Source organism: Salvelinus sp. IW2-2015, unplaced genomic scaffold, assembly GCF_002910315.2.
Source record: "Salvelinus sp. IW2-2015 unplaced genomic scaffold, ASM291031v2 Un_scaffold4485, whole genome shotgun sequence".
Lineage (NCBI taxonomy): Eukaryota > Metazoa > Chordata > Actinopteri > Salmoniformes > Salmonidae > Salvelinus > Salvelinus sp. IW2-2015.
In genome coordinates this window covers 36,463-39,871 of record NW_019945755.1, presented here as the reverse complement: position 1 = coordinate 39,871, position 3,409 = coordinate 36,463, and positions in this window count along the sequence as shown.

The following is a 3,409-nucleotide window of genomic DNA, read 5'->3' as shown; positions in this document are numbered from 1 at the left end:
CGCTGCGTGTTGAACCGGCGGTACAGGGTAGAGGGTGGTTGACGGGCAGAGTAGGGGAGTAGAGGTGTTGGTGTCTGAACAGTGGGGGTACAGGGGAGTAGAGGTGTTTGGATGTTGAACCGGGGGGTAACAGGGAGTAGAGGGGAGTAGAGGTGTTGTGTTTGAACGGGGAGTAAGGGGATAGAGGCTGTTTGGGTGTTGAGACCGGGGGGTACAGGGGAGTAGAGGGTGGTTGGTGTTGAACGGGGATACAGGGGAGTAGAGGGAGTAGGAGGTGTTTGGTGTTGAACCGGGGAGTACAGGGGATAGACGGTGTTTTTGGTGGTTGAACCGGGGAGTAAGGGGCGTATGGTGGTTTCAAGGTGCTCAGGGGTTACGTATACCCATCATATTTTACCGAGTAGTACATGTGGATGAGGAATTTTCATCATGTTCTATTGCGGCTGTCTGCAGCTTCAGGCAAACTCTCTGCCACTAATAATGCATAGCAACACCCTAGCCATTCTATTACAGTTGTACGCTATTATGATGAAGCTGTTAAGTTCTAGAGTTAGCTGTTATGCTAGCCATTCTATTACAGTTGTAGCTATTATGATAGCTCCGTTAATTCTAGAGTTAGCTGTTATGCTAGCCATTCTATTACAGTTTAGCTATTATGATAGCTGTTAAGTTCTAGAGTTAGCTGTTATGCTAGCCATTCTATTACAGTTTAGCTATATGATAGCTGTTAAGTTCTAGAGTTAGCTGTTATGCTAGCCATTCATTACAGTTGTAGCTATTATGATAGATGTTACATTCTAGAGTGGTAGCTGTTTATGCTAGCCATTCTATTACAGTTGTAGCTATTATGATAGCTGTTAATTCTAGAGTTAGCTATTTTGCTAGCCATTCATTACCAGTTTTAGCTATTATGCTAGCTTTAATATTCTAGAGTTAGCTATTATGCTAGCCAGTTCTATTTTACCAGTTTAGCATTTAGTGTAGCTGTTTAGAGTCTTCAAGTACTGTTGCTCCATTCTATTACTATTATTAGCTTTATGCATAGCTATTAAGTTCTATGAGTTAGCTTTATGCTAGCCATTCTATTCTTAGTTTAGCTATATGCTAGCTGCTTTTAAGTTCTAGAGTTAGCTGTTATGCTCAGCTATTAAGTGTGCTATATTGATGTTCACTAAGGTTAAGCTGTTGCAGCCATTCTATTCATTGAGTAATAGCGCCTGTTGTATGCAGCCATTGCTATTTGTAGACTGGTTAGCTATCTAGCGTCCTAGCTCCCCGTTCTTTCTTCTAGGCACTGTGCTATTCTAGCAGTGCTTTATTGCTGTCTATGCTAGCATGCTGCTTCTGTGCTACTACTTCTGAGTGTCAAATAGCATGCTGCTGTGCTGCAGCGTCTCTGTGGGACCTTCACTTCCAGTTTCGGTAATGACGCCCCTGCCGTACCAGGTGGACCATGCCTCTCTCTCTTTCTCTCCTCTCTCCTCTCTCCTCTCTCTCTCCTCTCTCTCTCTCTCTCTCTCTCTCTCTCTCTCTCTCTCTCTCTCTCTCTTCTCTCTCCTCTCTCTCTCTCTCTCTCTCTCTCTCTCTCTCGTCTCTCTCTCTCTCTCTCTCTCTCTTCTCTCTACTCTCTCTCTCTCCTCTCTCTTCTTCTCCTCTCCTCTCTCTCTCCTTCTCCTCTCTCTCTCTCTCTGCTCTCCTCTCTCTCTCTCTCTCTCTGCTCTCTCTCTCTCTCTCTCTCTCTCTCTCTCTCTCTCTCCAGGCCCCAGCCCCATGAATACAAACCTAACGTCTCCAATTAGATGGGAACTTTTCGCGAATGTTAACTGCCGTGACCGCCTGTTCGGTGGAGGGAAATGGCTTAACTAGCACTGTCAGATCTAATAAAGCCAATAGGGTATCAGATAAATGTGTTTAACATAGTGGGAAAATATCATTTCTAGACAGAAATTGAGGCATGACCTTTCTTGACTGTGGATGAATCGCGGGGTCATTCAGGAGGGGAGCAGGGAGGAGCAGCGCCTCCCTTTGTTCATGGCTATGTTGCTGGAACCTTACTGACGTCCACGGTATGTAAATAGTAACATCTAGCTATCTATCTATCTATCTATCTATCTATCTATCTTATCTATCATATCTATCTATCTATCATCTCCCTCTCCCTCTATCTCTCATTCTCCTGCTCTCTCCTCTCTCTCTCCTCTCTCTCCCTCTCTTCTCTTCCTCTCCCTCTATCTCTCCTGCGTCTCTCCTTTTCTCTCTCTCTCTCTCTCTCTCCCTCTCCCTCTCCCTCTCTCTCTCCCTCTCCCTTATCTCCCCTCTCCTGCTCTCTACCTCTTTCTCTCTCTCTCTCTCTTTTCCTCTCCTCTCTCCCTCTCCTGCTCTCTACCTACGTCTCTCTCTCTCTCTCCCTCTTTCTTCTACCTCTTTCTCTCTCTCTCCCTCTTTCTCTCCCTCTTTCTCCCTCTCTCTCAGTCAATCTATCTCGCTCTTTTTCTTTGTGGTCCCCCACCAAAAACGAAATTTTGTTCTAGTAATTATGGAATAGGAATAAACTGGAATACACGGGAAAAAACGGTTTACAATATTCACTGGTGTACTTTTAATAACAATAACTGGCCTTATATTGTGTTACCGTTTAGTGTACTCTCTCTCATCTATTGTCAATAGTTCCAGTATTTGTAGGTTTATTCAGTATCTGTAAATATTAAATCACATCTGTTATGCATTCAGCCCTATTGTGGGCATTGTGAATTCACAGCATCAAACATTAAGATATGGTGCTGGAAGACCCTTTTACCTTAAAAATAGATTAAATAAACCTTTCGTCTCTTTCATGGCTCTATCTTCTCTCTCTCTCTCTCTCTCCCTCTTCTGAATATATTATATTCTGTCTCCATTTCAGTTATTTGTGCAGGCAAATGACAAAAGCCTATTGAAATAAATKATTAGTTGTCTATTTTTTTTWAAACATTTATTTCACCTTTATTTAACCAGGTAGGCCAGTTGAGAACAAGTTCTCATTTACAACTGCGGCCTGGCCAAGATAAAGCAAAGCAGTGCGACACAAACAACACAGAGTTACACATGGRATAAACAAACGTACAGTCARTAACACAATAGAAAAATCTATGTATAGTGTGTGTAAATGACATCTCTGTATTAATTAGTTAGCTTAGTGAAATATCAATACTGTCTCCCTCCACATTACCAGTCCTGTTGATCACCTGCTTGACTGACCAACACAGTACATCTTCTCAATTCTTTACCAAATAATGAAGTGCATTAGTGTCTCTGGACGGACGTGTTATTGATATTTAAGGTAGAGCTATTAAATTACATGTATATCCTTCATCTTGTACCTATTATTCTAGAATATAGTGGGGTTCTAACCTTGCCTGTGTTCTAGAAT